The 17,255-nt window shown below is 37.2% G+C and overlaps 1 protein-coding gene across 3 annotated transcripts in view; it reads right to left on the bottom strand.

Annotated features, from left to right (window-relative positions):
- Positions 1–17,255, bottom strand: part of LOC129725986 (zwei Ig domain protein zig-8-like) — a 291,521-nt gene that overhangs the window by 242,478 nt on the left and 31,788 nt on the right. For 2 of the 3 annotated variants that reach the window (XM_055682494.1, XM_055682496.1), the window contains exon 2: positions 6,474–7,558. The exons of the other annotated variant lie outside the window; for it this stretch is intronic. The gene's annotated coding sequence lies outside the window, so the exon portion shown is untranslated. The remainder of the gene's footprint in view (positions 1–6,473; positions 7,559–17,255) is intronic. 3 annotated transcript variants of the gene reach the window in all.

The raw sequence follows: 17,255 nt of genomic DNA, 5'->3' as shown, positions 1-17,255 counted from the left end.
TACAACCAACGGTTTCTAAGCTACAATACTTTGAATAAAACCTATGCCGAAATACAAACGCCCTTTTAGAAAAATAGGGTAAATATGTATAAAACGCCCCCCCGGGGCATAACGCCCCAGTCCATTTATTCGGAAACACACAAAAAATAAAACATGAGACTATTGGGAATTCATGTAGCGAGTCATAGGACCAACCTTCTGTGCAAGTTTGATAATTGTCACTAGCAGCAAAAACTAAACAAAAATCAATTTTGATTTGAGCTGCTTCAGATCTAATTTCTTGCAGCGTTTCCGTAACGTTTTTTCACTAGCGTATAAAGTTTATTACCTGGTATTTGCGCTTATATATCTCAAATGAACCTCCAATCAGCTGTATCTAGTGAAGAAACGATAAAAATTGTATAATTTGCTTAAGTATTTAATGCTTTCTGCTACCTTACAGCTCCGGACAATATGCCCCACCGCTAGCCGGGCTGATTTGTTCATTGCTTTAGCGTTTGCTTCTGAGACTTCAAGCGCTGTTTCACTTCGCGTGCTGAGCTGCCATATGAAGCTCCTGCATGGGGCATATTATACTGCATCTGGGGCGTTTTGCCCCGGTAGATTGGAAAGCTTGCAATTTTGTCATATTCTTTAATAAAATTATGGCGTTTTTGTGTAACAGTAATTACAAAACAAAATAATAGCAGTGCTTTACCAACTAAATAGTGTATCCAACTGCGTGAAAGATTTGTTGTTTGTGATAAACATAGCTACAATATTGACGATGTTCCTTAGGGGGGGCGTATTATACCTGTTTACCCTACTCAGTTTGCTAAGCCAAATACGTGTGCAAAGGAAAAATGAAATATAGATTACTGATCGTGCGTAGACAAAACTGTTAACTTTACTTAAAGGTAATCTTTTTCTTGTTAAAGATTTTAATCGTGGTGGTGCATGCTGGTCGGGAGCAGCATGTCCAATTACACAGTGCAACAATTTTTTTTGCTTTGGCTTCTATGTATGATTTTTTGATGAAGTTTGATGCGAAAATGAATTTCCCGGAGTTTGAACATATTACAACTTAAGGGGCAACAATGGGGCAATCTTTTGTAAAAAATCACAAGAAGGTTGTATGCAAAGCCACGACCGCAAGTTGAAGTAGAATACTTTTACAAGAAAGATAACCTGGCTGCTTGCGTGTCAGTCATTTTTTCTAGTAAATAAACGTTGACCGTTCATTGGCAGTATTGTAATTTCTTTTTGTCTGATATTTTTAATGAAGTTCATTGGATTTTTTAAAATTTTGTGCAAATGAGAAGTTGAAGTGCTGCCGAATTGTAATATGCACATTTAATACGACATCATTAAACGGGAACGGAACAAAGGCTATGGTTATGTAGAACGCGAATGCCGGCGCGATGCGGTTCGCCTTACCGTGATTTCACCTTTTTTTTTACAGCTCTTTTTAAGGCGAAGTAGAGCTATACATTTCAACAGATTTCGTCTTGCCGAATCGCATCGCGCCGTTATTTGCGTTCTGCATGACCGTAGCCAAACACTAAGCGACGCAAACACGTAATAATAGTCAGAGTATGCATGTAGATGAAGATAATTAACTTTGGATTATAGCGCAAAACGAGAAAATATTAACTCTTCAAATAATCATTTGTGTTCCTCAAATTTCAGTTGTTCAAATGTTTATTATCTGATGAAGCTCTTATATAGGCCAAATGATGCATTTCCAATTTACTAGGTCCATAACTTTGCCGACCGTGCTTGGGAAAGCGCGGTATAACGACCAATCAGAGGTCGAATTTTGTGTTTTGACAAGGCTTAAGAGTTTTAAATAGTACAATAGTTCGAATGATAAAATTGCAATTTCATGCATTTGGTAGGAATCTGGTAGAAGATTTTCTAATCGATTGCTGCAAAAACGAAGGAAATCCATCGAAAACTAACCGATTTATTAGCATTTGAAATTTTTCTCACTTTTTTCAGTTTTAGATTTTCATTTTACATCCCTATGTAGCCGAACTTCCTGAGAGAAGTATTCTAATTCAAAATTAAATCTTCATTTATTCATTTGTTGTCCTTATTAGGACAATTGTTCAATTTATCATAGGATGTAGTGTTTATCTTACATCTCTGTGTTACCTTGATAGTGAGGACTAAGGCGCACGGTCAACACAATGAGAAAGGTGTTTTCACATTGAAAACTAGACACGGCTTTACTGGAGGCAGTGTTGGCAAATGCATCTACCGCTAATACCACCGCTATCATACGAAAGCGCGTCGTTTCATGTGGGGAATATCAACAACGAAAAATGACGCGCGTCTAAGCATAACCCGAACTGTTTCGCCGTGCTGCCATTTACCTTTACATCGGCCTCAGGGAAGTACCGGCTGCATCTGCATCTACCGCTTAGGCTGTCACTATACTGCTATTGGTACCAAAAGCTATTAACTCTTCAAATAAGTGTGTTATTTGTTCTCAAAAGAACAATTGTTCAATTCAAAATCGGATTTACGCAATCGCATCTCTGTAATATTACCTACAATAATATTCTTCTGAATAAACTGATACAACTTTCCCATTAGGCCTCTGCCATAATAGACGCGAAAAGCGACGCGAACCGATTCGCTCAGCTGTAGGTTAATGTACAGCCATCAGTAGAGCTGTACATCAACCTACGGCCGAGCGAATCGGTTCGCGCCGCTTTTCGCGTCTACTATGACAGAGGCCTTAGAGAAAGTTGCTGGCTGATGTATTCACTTCATGCAAGCCTGCTGCTGATGCTTCCCGCTACCACACTGAAACAGCATTTTAGTGAAGGGAGTGTCGTTGCATCAGCTGACCCTGCTACTATCGATGCTGATATACCCGCTGCAACAGCTACGCTATGCATAGCCATGCCACAGTTGTGGCCGCTATACGCTGGCCCAACTGCTGAGCACCTGCAACGCTATCCGTAGCCATGCCACAGTTGTGGCCGCCATTGGTATCCGCTGTACCTGCATCTGCTGGCCCTGCTGCTATCGATGGTGAGATCCGCTGAAACTGCTACGCTTATTCGCAGCCATGCCACAGTTGTGGCCGCTATCCGCTATCGATGGTACCCACTGCTCGCTCCCGCTGCTGCTAAGGGAGGACTGCTGTCGTCGCTGTTCAGAACTACTATGAGCGGCTTCGATTAAAACAGGCTCTTATATAGGGAAGAAAATAGAAATGAATTATTTTACGTACGTGGTGGAATGATATAACTTGAAAAATATGTGTGACTTCATTCTGGTTCAGAGCGATCATTTGATAAGCTCCACCTCTTTTTTCAGTTTCTAAAGTTTTTCCTCAGTTTCGTAGCACGGATGCACAAAAATGATTTCTTGTGAACATTCTGTCGAGCCGGACCGATAGCACTCTCATTGAAGCAACAAAATAACATGTTTTGTGTCGTGCTGTGCAGCTTGGTTGAAGAAAATGTTCCCGTCCCCATGTCGCATGTAAGCAGATTATTGCGTTCAGTAGACAGTAGATAGTGTATCCAGCGAATAAACACCGATGGTGCTCTCACACACGCAACGGTTTTAACCCGTATCTTATTGCGGTTTGTAACATCAAGCGATTTCGTTTGCTCGCTGTTGCGTGTTGCATCATGTTGCAACTTGGCAGCTGGGAGACGACGAAATTCTGTTTATGCTGATTGATTGAATCGACTTCATATTAGCTCTGCATAGTCGAACTAACTGCTTTTGTGAATGCGTACTAACAGGGCAGTTTATTATTCAATGTCGGTTATGCTGATCGCAGTCTTTGCGCTGCCCCTACAGTGGGGGGTTCACTTAATAAAGTGAAAATTAGACAACTACAACAGAATTCGATTGCATCCCGCACAGAATGTCTGCTTGTGTTGATGCCAGAAAATTATTAACCTTCAATTATTTTTTTATTTGCCGAACTTCCTGAGAGAAGTATTCTACTTCAAAAAAACAGATCTTAAATCGGACAAAAACTGAGCACAAAACGGTGATTCTACGAAACCGGTTTCGGCATAGTTTTAGTATATGTCACAAAGCAAGATAATAGCGATTATTTCTGAGTATTACTGGTAATTCGTTAATAACTTAAAGTGGTAGTCAAATTATATCTTATTTTGAGTGAAAAAGTCTCAGAAATCGAATGGTGTCTGATGGTGTCTGATCTACGTAAAGTGTCAGCAAAATGTCGATTTTGCCCCAATTCCCCTACAATTCAAATATAGGTTTATCTGCTGACATTTTACGTAGATCAGACACCTACCATTTGATTTCTGAGACTTTTTTACTCAAAATAAGATATAATTTGACTACCACTTTAAGATATTAGCGAATTACCATCAATGCTCAGAAATAATCGAAATTATTTTGCTTTGTGAAATATACTGAACGGTTTCGTAGAATCACCGGTTTGAGTTCAGTTTTTGTCCGATTTAAGATCTGTTTTCTTTTTCAAAAGATGGGCAAAAAGATGCTTATATGTGGACAAACTGTTAGATTTTTGATATTTGGCCTCAAAACAAAATGGCGTCGAAAAAAACCACAAAAATTATCGGTTTCTCAAAAATTCAAAATGACGCCATTGTTGCCCCTTAAGTTGAAATATGTTCAAACTCGGGGAAATTTAGTTTTGCATAAAAATACACAAAAAAAAATATAAATAGAAGCCAGGGCAGAAAAAAAGTCAATTTTTGTTGCACTGTGTTATCTTATTGTCTCATTAGGTCAGCTGTATTCGGTTTTCTTCCGTTGTCTGACCACCGCAGAGTCTCCTTAACTTATAACTCAACTACCTGTCGAATGACTGTTTCTCGATCGATCTGTGAGACGCAGTTGAATTTTCCATAACCTTATCAACTTTTCTTCTTCTTCGGGGTCCTGTATCCACTTTAGGTACACTGTCCACCTTGTCGTTCCGTTCCCTTCCAATTCCACCAGATTTTTGATCCAACACGTCTTTTCCAGGCGTTGTCTTGCGGCCTCTGCCGCTAAAATAGCCCTTGATCGGCGTCTCCAGTCACAGGCGAAGGGTCCAACGTGGATTCTCGGAGTTTTCGGCGATCTTCAATACAACACAGCAGGGTTCTGGGGAATATGCGTCGGACTTTGCCAAATTAGTTAATTGGCGATGAATCAATTGTTGAGGGACAAGGAGAGGGCTTTACCTGGTGTTCACCATAACTACACACTTTTTTCTTTTCTGGGTTTATTTGTTCTCTAAGTTTAGGTACTTGACTTTTCGTTTATGAGTTTTCTCAGATCGCGACCGTTAACTTTGTAGTCTGATTTACAAGTGAGAGTTGTGGCTGCATAGGTCATTCCTCTTTGCCCTAAGACATTGACCTTGTCTAATTTATCAATCCAATAGCCACGCTCTTCCATCTCTCCATATGTCCTCCATATTTTCGTCTGCTCTCGATTTGGTGCTTGGGTCTGGGAAACCGATGGGTGGCGGGGTGCGTGCTTTAGGACGTGGTGGTCTATTTTTGACTTATCTCTGGACGTGCGTTGGGTGTATGAATACAACCCACGACAAATACTTTCTAAGGAATCACTTTTTGATAAATGAAGCTATTGGGGAAATGGCATTAATTCTGTTTTTAAAATGCATTAAAACTAATCTTCCATTTCTGCAAGTATGATAACCAAAAAAATGGAAGAGTTAATGTTAGCAACGAGAAAGTACAAATTATCATAGCGAATAAGTTGAAATTTCATTTTGTTCGCAGCATGAACTAAGGAAGCCCAAGGAAGAAATCTGAATGTAAATCATTGCACATCGTATGGCCTGATTCATTCAAGATTTGAACAAACGCGTTTTTCAAAGAAGTCGTGAAGCCCTACGTCACCATTTCATAGATCCGTATGGACAACATAAATAATAAAAAGGCTCGTTTTTGGAGAGTCTCTCCAGAGATTTTTTGTTACGTAACGCTGAACTCACCCCCCCCCCCTCCCCTGTGTAACAAATCGCAACGCTCAAGGATACCCCCGTCCCCCTATGAGCGTTACGTAATTTATGGATGCCGCTTTATAACTGTGAACCTTGTAGTATTTAGTTTTATTTTCATTCGTAGGTTACTGAACTTTTTCTGCGCCAAAAAAATTAAATAAACTTACTGCATACCAACGCAACAGTGACGCTCTGTACAATCATTAAATTGTTGCTTTTAAATCGAAGAAAATAATAATTCAACAAAGTAAATAGTACCACTATCGAACAAGCGCTTGAGTAGTCGTTCAGGAACAGAAAATATGACACGTGTCTTGATCTCCTCTTCTATCCTTATAACGCTAGCAATATTAACCTCTTCAACCAAAAATAACTCAAAAAAAAAATGAACATATTAGGAAAAAGACTGCTATTGGTGAACTAAATTGAACATTAAAATCGCTGATGCTATATACAACAATTTCGGTGAACGGAAACCTTTTCCGTTGGTATTGCGGAAAGTACTTACCGACTTGCTACGGTGTCGCTATGATTCTTCTGGATCATGAGACCGACCTCTCAATTTCGTTTTATTGATACATTTTAGATGTCTCCCCGAAACCCCGCTTGTTTCACTATACACTGCGATTTGAATTGGATCCCCTTCTTCGTTTGTCTTTTGTTATCGTCCGGTGGCACTTTTCGTCACTGCAATATCGTACCGGTAATTTCAGGAACGACTTCTACGGCGGAAGCATTTGAATATGCGAATTTTTAGGTCGATCCATCCGTACAACCCGGCGGCATTACCAACGGCCGAAAAAATACAGATTCAAATTTTATTATTTTTCTCCACGAAAGAGGTGCAATATTTTCGTTCTACACTGTTCCACAACACTAAGTGGAAGAGGTATAAGTTTCTAGTACTGTTATTTTTATTTCTCGAAATTGGAAGTCCTGGCCTAGAGGTCTACAATGGTTGCACGGTAGATGGATACGAGCTAGTTTTATAACTTCGGGTTCGAGGCTTCGCTAACTTTGCATCTAAATTGTACAAAACGGATGTGAAGGTTCCCACAACGGCTGCAATTACCAGGCTGATATTATATTACTAACGGTAGTGGCAATGTGGCGCGGAAGAACTGGAACGGTTTCATTTCATGCTACACAACTCGACGCTTTCATCGTATCTGGTTCGGTTTGTGGGAGATAAATTTTCTAGCTTCGGTGAAGTGAACAGTATCCGCGATCCTCCTGTGCCCAGTAGTATTATTTTATTGCTTCCAATCTGGTTGATTTGACGGCCTGTTGACAAATTTGCTTTTCATGTTTCATGCATTTAGATTATTTGCACCGATATTTATGCTACAGCTGGGCTGCGATTATTTCTTCTACAATTTGACGGAATGACTTTGCGTGAGTATGTATATTTGCTTTTGCGTTGTTTATGTTGGTTAGTTTTGCTTCATTTCTAGCGCATAGAGTGTAGTTGATGATTATTTACAGTGGGCTTCGGTTTGTTTAAAAAACGATATAGCTTAACCATTTTACGTTTGGCTGTTTTATTGGCTAATCGATGGTTTTGAGTAGAGCGTTTATTTCGAAGTTGAATCACTGTAAGAAGACAATACAAATCGGAATTAATATCACTTGTTTGAACAGAGAAAATTCTATGCATAAATACCTTGCTAAGCTAAAGTATTTTTTATGTGCTTAATTTAGTTCAAAACAACTTTTCGTTTTTGACACTTGTAAGAAAGTAAGTAAGCTTGAATTTTGTATTTTATATTGTAACCTTTTTTAGACATCATTCGTAATTATTAGTTTAGTTTGTTAATCCGAACAGCTTCAAATCCAGGATAATTTTAAACAAATGAAAAAATACTGATTACGATAAAAAAAATCAAATAAAGAAAAAACTGTTGATCATTTATTATAGCCAAAGATTGTGCATGAAGTTCTAGAAAATTACATTCGAAATTGAAGCAGACTAAGCAACGTGCCCCTCATCGTTAATGAAATAGAATTTTATTGCATGAAAATTTACTTCAGATTTTGTGAAATAAAAAACGCTACAAAAAATTAATTGGTACGCATAAAATCGAGCCCACTTTTCGAGAGTATTATTATTAAATAAACTTAAATAAATAAATAAATAAATAATTTAAATTGTCTCTAACGATATAGTAATATAATATTGGGTTATTATTAGTAAATTTATGCCTAAAAATAGGTTTACATAATTAATTATAATCCTGCTGCGGAAATTGAACTTTATCTTTGAAAACAACATGCTTTATCCTTCCATGCTCGATAACTTTCCTTTGTAGGTATTTGTAATTTAACGTTGCCTACCCCCCAGTCCCATGCAAAGAAAAGTAATTATTTACAAGCTCATTACTCAATAGAGTTTATGTTTACGAAACAACCGAACAGCGAGGCCGACCGGGCTATTGGAAACTTCGCCCACTGAGCAGATTTCGAGAAACCTCATTTGAAAACATCGTCTACCAAGCATAGCATAACATATGAAGGTTGGCTCAAATGGGTGGCTCTGATCAACGAGCATAACTTCTCGATGAAAACTCAACAGCAAATGTGATTAATCATCGGAAAAAAACAGAAAGGAAACTCGAAACAACAAAAACAGCAACAGCAACAGCAACAAACAACCAATAACGACTACGAGACGACCGTTTAGATATTTTGTGAGCCATCATCTCACATATAAGACGCCACTGACCGGAAAGGTTCTTTCAGCTAGAGGAACGACGACGACTATAATGGCAGCGATGACGGCTATATATATAGACACAGACATCCAATAAGAAGAGAACTGGTGAAGCTAATCGGTTATAAAAGCTTACCAATTTTTTCATCAAAATTCGACATTTTGCATACGAAGACTGTAAGGTAATTGATAATTTGCAACACAAAAAATTTGCTTTTACATGAACTAACAGCGTTTTTATCTTGATAGTTGAAATATGAATTATTTTTTTTTCTCTAGATATATTGAATGTATAATAAGCGAATTTGGAATATGACGATTCAACTATATAGTGAGTGCTAAAAATAATCATTGTTTCAAACTTAACACTTGCGTACCTGACCCCTCCAGAGCCGAAAAAATAAAAATTCTTTTACCTTCCATTTCGCAAGATCTAAACCGAATTTGATCCAACCTTCTTCAGAAGATCACAAATTTATCATAGTTCTAGGAACAGTAGAGAACATTTCAAAATTTTCCGTTGTTCCGGATTTCTCGAGGGGAACTTTGGGGTAAGTTAAAAGGAGCTGAGTTTCAGTTTTCCTACACACAAAAAAGAAGAACGCACATGACTTATATTAAAACGTATTGCAACTATTGTTATGCAAACTCTTACAGCTGGAATCGATAGAATGTTATTTTTCGTAATTTTTTTTAAGAAAACTATTGTCCTTAAATATTTTCAAGGTTAACATCGCGATTATTATCTCATTTTGATGTTTAAAGTCTTGTATTTTGTGTTTTCGGTTCCATGAACTATTTCTTCTTTATCTTTATCTTTATCTTTAAAAGGGAAATTCCTTAAGTACATAAAATAAAAATAAATAAATAAATAAATAAAATAATATAAAATATATATCCTACCGTTTCTCTTGGGTTTCTCTGAAGTCTATACATGAATATTTACTTATTTGGCCTAACTTTTTCATATTTTTCCTTGATATTCAGCTCCACTCGCAGGGATTTCGGGATTTACGCATTTTTCTTCGTGGTTTTTCACGCGCTATGTATCCCCTGCGTAAAAAAAGACTTTAGTGTATTTTAGGAAATGCGCCTTATACTGTTATAAAATACTCCAAAAGGAAGCATCAAAAAGCATCACACTGTTATGTGTTTCAGAGCTGAGAGCAACCATAAACCAAAATCTACGGAATTGATGATTTTTCATAATAAGGTATCATTCAAGTAAGTAAGTATTTCACTCTACCACTCGATGTACCACTATCCAAAACAAATATAAAACAAATCGCAACCACAATTTTATACGAATAAACACAATCAATATACTTATTCATGAATGTATGCAATAATTTTCATAATTTGTCGATTTATTACCAAAATTGACCGCATGTATTTGTAGACGAACGGATTGTTATCCAGCTATACAGCGGAAGTCGCCGTTACACTAGTTCAATCCATGAATGCCAAAGACAGCTTTAATTTTCACTTGGAAGACGGTTAACCAATTCAACTATCAGTGCCTTAAGCGAGGCATCCATCAATAAAGATTTTCATTACATGTTACTACCATAAACTGGAAAATGCCGCAGTTATTTCTTGATATGGTTAGATCGTAATATTGGTGGCTGTGAAGTTGCCCAACAATTTTATATATTATTTCGTATAATATCGAATACCTATGATCTTTTGAAGATATTTAGAGGAGCTAAATATCCCTTGAATTTTTGTTTATTATTCAATGTTTGATGAAAATTTAATAATACTTCTACATTGTTTTGTAAAACTTTGAATACATTGAGTCTATTATGCATGACTGACTTTAAGACTACCGCCTCGTTTTTCAATTGAATTTTTGGTTTACAAGATTGCGTCAAATACTATGTGACACTTTTTTCGTAATTTGACGCATTTATACACTGGCTAGAGGCACCAAATTCACAGAAATGGCCAAAAAGCCATAATCTCACTAGGGCAACTCCTGTCGCGCTCCTGTCGTCCAGTGTAATTATTATTATCAATACAATCTAGTAATAACCATTATTCATCGAATTTCTATTTTAAATTTCAGGGGGACAGATCTAACACTTTCGATTAGAGTTATATGTAATACATAAACATGAAGGTTGTGAATGGAAGTTAGCAGCCCACCAAGTTAAATTAAAATACCATTACGTTTGAATAAGTTGTTCAAGCAGTTCACAAAAAGAAAAGACTAATAACAGATTAAGGAAAAACGAACACATCAGCTTAAATTCGACTCGTACTCTTGAGCGTGACACTCTATCAACAAGCTTTCGTTGTTCATATTAATTGATTCTTTTGCCACGCTGCCATAGCAGCTGGCATCGAAGGGTCTTCCTTCAACATTATTATACTTTCAAGTCTCGAATCGATTCCTTGCGAAATTTGCTTTCGCAACTGGGATTCATAACAACCGAAATCAAAATAATTTAGGCTTCGCTACAAGGAAAGGAAATGAAATATTCAATCTCACAGCAATTTCTCAATTCTTGGTTCAAACCAGTGAAAGTGGCTTTATATCGTATCAACCATTGACTGTAGCAAAAGTTAGGCATGCTTTCCAACGGCGAGTTATTTATATGATTTCATCGCGGGCCTAAAACGAGGCTGTGGCGGCTTTGACTTGCTGTGCTCGCCTGTCGCCCATCGAGGAATACGTTATTTATTTTATTTGTTTGCACTACGGCAGCGAAGACAATATTTCCCATTTCCAATACAAATATGTACATGGCATCTAGCCGTATAGTGATCGTTTTCACCAAATGACTGAAAAGAAGGCGGTTAGTATACTGGAGGGCACATGTGTTAAGATCAACATTATTTGATTAGTAATGTTACTGCGTAGCATCAATAAATGGTTCTTGCATGGCTAACGCCCTACGATGTCGAAGAGCGTTGCATAAATCGCTTCGCTACACTGTATATAATCGCATATCAGTCCCATCTTCATTTTCATCAGGTTGAGAAAACTCAACTCTTGCTTAAGTTATTTCAGTTGCTGAGCGTGGTTCATTCCCATATTTTCGACATGATATAATGAGATAGACATTTATCATAACTTCTCTATAAGAACGATTAGAATGCAGATGGGACTGGTATGCGATTATAGGCAGTACACTGAAAATAAATCGCACGCTAATCCTTAATGCTCTTCACATATGAATGTCAATAAACGATAATCAGTCTATTATGTCGACCAATATCGATTTTTATTGGAATCCACGGTATTTTAACGTGTTTTGGCATTTGATGTGTGTAAGCATTGAAATCTGAGTGTAAAATGATTGATTTTGGTGTACATGACACACCGAAGTGTAAGACACTTGATTTGGTGTTGTGAACTGAAACGTAAGTGCATTTCACGTAGATATGAAATATTTCATCTATTAGCACAGAAGTAAGTGGATGCCATTTTTTTACAGTGTAGGATAGCGTATATCGAAAATAAATTCTTTATATATTTTCACAGCGTTGACTGCTGACATATATATTACACAATATTGAACCATAAACTATCCGCAACACATGCACGAAGGAAAAAAAACCAACGTTAGCCATTTAAGTATTATTTATTTCGAACATTATCAGAAGTTTGCAACTCAATCAAAACACATAATAATCAATTCCATAGTAGTTCCTGTATTGATAGTTCGTTGAATGTTCCAAGAAATAAGTTGAAAGAATAATAAAATTATAACGTACAAGCGAAACATTAACTTCCATTGTAATAGGAACTAGATTAATGACTGTATTTCATCCCAAGCAAGCAAACATGAAAAATAGTCGCGACCGTGTTGATTCCTCATTCTCTCCGGCGCCACCCTAATGATTTATAACGTTTATCTCATCTTGTTACTATTCCCACGAATCCCGACCAGAGTCAGTTGAACGCCTGTTGGGGGTAACTTTTATCTCAGCTCTCTTAGACACAATTCATTGGAAAACGCCTATTGGTTTTAGGCATTAATTGTCTCGGAGCCACGCATAGCAAAAGAGCATCACAACCAGACTGCTCCGGCTATAATTAGATACGATAAAAGCAATTAATAAACTTGACTTTGCTCAATAAGCACTCTGAGTGCTGCATGAAGATCGAAGCTCTCGCCTTGCTTTTGAAGTAAAGTTACAATTTCAATTCAAAAGAAAACTTTTCAAGCCATTCGGTCTTAGAGAAGTGAGCAGCATGTGATTTTCTAGGAGAAATATGGCGATTAAAGTACTGTACTAATAAAGAGATTAAAGTTTTCATGTACAGATGTCATAAAAATGTACCAGTTATCACATTCTGTAAAAAATAGCAGCGTATTCCCCACGTCCGAAAAAGTCAGCTATCATTTAATTCCAGAAGGCAAGGGAAACTGCAATGCGTCTGTTGTATAACGTGAAATAACTCGGTCCACGTTGATTTTTCCTGAACAAGTATTTATTTAAAATTTGTTTCAAAGTGTGTGCTCAAGAAAACCTCTTTGTCAATGAGAAAAATTTCTATCGTTTACATTGTGAAATAAATCCGAGAATTCTCTAAAGACCAAATAATAATAAATCGTGGTGAAATTGTTCCTTCATGAAACCTATGCATTCTATTAGATTTTATTTTTTACCAACAAACTCTTTTTCTCATGTCCAAACTAACCTTTTAATGAATAACAACAACAACAATATCGCACGATAGCCTGGAGGGCTAATAGCGGTCTCGATCAAAAGAATTCGTCAAAAGAAAAACAATATCGATGTTTTTGGCACATTTTGCATGTTGTAGGATAAGTACAACGCCGTGCCCCAGTGAGATAATTTCCAGCTCGAAAAGATCCGCGACCTGATCGGGAATCGAACTCGACATCACAGCCGTGTGGGGGAGTTAGCCGACTGACATCGCTAACCACAGAACCACGGGGACCACTCCTTTGAATAAATGCAAAAGATAACCGATACAGCTTTGGGTGAAATTCGAAGCACTTACTTATAGGAGTAAAGTCGAGCAATTGATCAAAGAAAGCAGGAGACACCAGCGTTTCACGGTCTGAAATTCTACCGAGTATATGCAATATTTTATATTTGGCGTTCTGTTGCGGTCCGGAAGGACACCATTTCCGGTTTCATATTTCATTGCGCGCATCTGCGGCTTGCCATACAGAATTTATTTTTAGTTTCTTACAGTGTATAGTGCCATTCGTTGTTGGTAAGAGCCATCGAAGCTTTTATGAGACCGATATTTAATTTTATTAATGATCTCGAAATAGCATTACTCTACCTTCTGACAGACCATACTTTGTTAAAACAATGTAATGATAATACTTTAATCAAACGCCCAAGTATGGCCATATTAACGAGTTGCTGTTTTTTCAAACAGTCTTAGAACGTTACATATCAACTGTTGCGAGTGTGATCGGAAGAGAGAGCGCAACAGAAAGATAATAGCAATGACAGCTGTTGAACCTTTAATCTTTTGGATCGTAAAATATGTGATCATTGAGCCTTGCGAGCGGAAAAAGCAATGTAGTGCTTCTGTCATTAATACATTCAATTGGAAAAAATAGTAACAGATGTTTCTTCTGATTCCCTTTAAGGTTTTCTCCCGCACAGCGTATTGATAATGTTATCGTTTCCACAAACAATGAAAGCATTTTTTGTTGTAGCCAAACCTCTTTTCATTCGAGTTTATGACACATCAAGCCATTGTTTGATGCAAAATAAATTGCAAAATATAACAATATTTCTATTTGTATGTTCCTGTGCAAAAGACCCTATTGAGCGGTCAGCAAGTGAACGAAGTGACCATTTGTGTTTCTTGGAGAGCTCAAAAAAAAATGGTGGCAAATATAGTAGAGCTGTTCATGCGAGAATATTTCTCTCCCTTTTGTTCTCACATCCAATAGGTAGCAACAGCTCGTTTAACATAACAAAATACCAAATTTCCCATGCATGCGTATCTTACACATCTACAAAAATGACATCGTTAGTACCAGTTGGCTCTGCAGAACGCTGGACTGATGAAGTCAGGACTTCACACATACTTGAAACGACGGTGTGATGGGGTATGTTTACTTACAATTTATTCGATCAGAAGTAGATGATTAAGTATATATTCACAAACTTTCTTTGTTTCTTTTTTCCCATTTTTTTTATTGTGAGCTTATCATTGCAACCAGAATGGTTGATCTTCTACAATTTTTCCCGGGTATCTGCTGTATGACGCATTTCTTAAATTAGTAACACCACTAGTGAGAGTAAGTGATATACTCATTATTTATCCGAAAATACACTGAAATCTTTTTTTTACGCGACTTTTTTTTACGTGATTTTATTTTACACGATTTTTTTACGCGATTTTCTGGAAATTACGCGATTTTTTTTACGTGATTTCCTTGAAATTACGCGATATGTGACATGGGAAATATTGTTCATGAGCCAAGATGTAACACACACAAACATACACACACATACGCATGCATACACATACATACACACATACACACACACACACTTACCACATAGCGAAAGATTTTGAAACAACGCGATCTTTTTTTACGTGATTTGTTCAAAATTACGCGATTTTTTTACGCGATCCTTTTTTACGCGCACGCATCAATCCAGTAAAAAGAGAATCCAGTATACACACATTTTCTAATCCTTCCTATTGCACTAACTGCTCTATCATACCAAGCCTCGTTCCTCCTGCCGAGTATCGCCAATAAAAAATCCCTGAAAAAGTCTCAACTATGTGTCCTTCTGGCAGGATGCATCATGAAAGAAATGTATTTTGTCGAGAGTTAGTCAGTATTCTAGAGTTCAACGGGAAGGGAGGGTAAGTGGAAAATCTGAAAATAAACCAATGCTTAGATCCTTTGACATCGAATGGTCTGGATTCTACTAAGATTCAAAGCCACACCATCTGTTTGTCACCTTGTGACTAAGCAGCTCTTCAGCTTTTTCATTTACGAAGAAACTTAAATATTGGCTTGAACAATAATAGAACTTAGTAAAAGCAACTTTTCACTATAAAAGCTCGGTTTAACTTCTCGTATGGTCGAAAAAAAAAACGACAATTAAAAATATAAAACCTAAATTAATCCACCTAGCGGTCAGACCCAGCCTTTCTCTTTAAAACTTTTATTTGTAAAAATAGATTTATATGAACGCTTCAATCCAATAAATGTATATTCACTCTTTAGGTTCTAAAATATTGAGGTTATTATCTATACATATAAAAATGCAGTCCGGTCTGTCTGTCTGTGTCTGATCCATATAGGCTCGAAAACCGTACCGTACCGTACCGATCGACGTGAAAATTTGTATGTAGGGGTTTTTGGAGTCGATAAAGGTTCCTATGATAGTTTGAGACCCCTGCCTCTTCTGGAAGGGAGGGGTCCCATACAAATGAAACATAAATTTCTGCACAACTCAAGAACAAACCAAGCAAACTCAACCGAATTTGGCATGTAGATGTTTTAAGAGGTAACAAATATGTCCATAATAGTTGGACGCCCCCCCCCTTTCTGGAAAAGAGGGGCTCCACACAAATGAAACACAAATTTCTGCACATCTCGAGAACTAGTCAACTAAATGGAACCAAATTTGGCAGGTAAATGTTTTTAGTGGTAACAAATATGTCCATAATGTTTTTACACCCCTCCTTTTTTTGTAAGGGACGGGTTTCACAAAAGAAACACAAATTTCTGCACATCTCGAGAACTAACCGAGTAAATGGAACCAAATTTAGCATGTGAATGTTTTTAGGGGTGACAAATACGTCCATAATGGTTCGACACTCCTCCCCGTTCTGGAAGGGAGGGGTTCCATACAAATGAAACACAAATTTCTGCACATCTCGAGAGCTAACCAACTAAATGGAACCAAATTTGGCAGGTGAATGTTTCTAGAGGTAACCATTATGTTCCATAATCGATTTCAGGCAACATTTTGGATTGTAAGACACATCGCAAGAAACAAATGAATTTGGAACGTTCAAATAGTACGATACCACATTAAAATTATGTTGAGGCCAGTTTGAAAAATCTTTGAATTTCTTTGCTTTCCATAACTTTGGAGCCACATATCAAATTGTTATGAAGTTTGTTATTTGTAAGTTTGAGAGATGACTCGTTCGTATGACACTAGTTATGTTAAAATAAGTCATGTAATCTTTGAGACAATCAAATGAAATGAGAACCTATAGGGCAGCCAAACTTTGAAACCACGTGTTCGATCATAATTCATCAGTTAACCCTTAACTAGCTCGCTCATCTGATAATACTATTGATCAAATCGGTTGTGTAGTTTCTGAAATAATGAAGTTTCGTGATTTTCACATTTCGGTACATTACATACGAAGTTACAGTTTGATTACAGTAAAATTCAATAGGGTGTTATGAGACAGCTAGACCTTTTATTTGACACTAATTTAGTGAAAATCGGTTCAGCCATCTCTGAACAAAGTGAGTGAGTTTAAGTATTCTTCGGACTATGTTTCTTTTCATAGCTAGATTTCATATTTTTAAACATAACAGGCAAAGTAAGAGTACGATTGCAAAGCAAATCAATAGGGTCTCATGGGGCAAC

This window comes from Wyeomyia smithii, chromosome 2, assembly GCF_029784165.1.
Source record: "Wyeomyia smithii strain HCP4-BCI-WySm-NY-G18 chromosome 2, ASM2978416v1, whole genome shotgun sequence".
NCBI classification, from domain to species: Eukaryota; Metazoa; Arthropoda; class Insecta; order Diptera; family Culicidae; genus Wyeomyia; species Wyeomyia smithii.
This window is presented reverse-complemented; position numbering and strand designations above follow the sequence as displayed.